Genomic DNA, 338 nt, shown 5'->3' on the forward strand with positions numbered 1-338 from the left:
GACATGGAAAAAAAAAAGAAATACAACCCCTTATAAGTAGGGATTGTAGGTCAATAATTTTAGCTAGTCTCTGAAAATGTAGAATTCTTCATTCCTCTCTCTTTATATCATAGTTCACATAAAATCTGTTGAAAATTATGTTGCATTATTAAAGTATTTTCAGATTTTTATCTTTTATTGTGAACCACTTCCCTGTTGTTATTTCTGGTACAAGCATCCTCATCTCATGCCTGAGTTACTGCATTAGACTCCTCACTGGTCTCCATTCTTGTAACCTTACTTACACCCCACCTTTAAAAATATGAATCAGATCCCATCACTATTGTGGTTAAGACTGT

This window comes from Bos javanicus, chromosome 6 (assembly GCF_032452875.1).
Source record: "Bos javanicus breed banteng chromosome 6, ARS-OSU_banteng_1.0, whole genome shotgun sequence".
In the NCBI taxonomy this organism is placed as follows: Eukaryota; Metazoa; Chordata; class Mammalia; order Artiodactyla; family Bovidae; genus Bos; species Bos javanicus.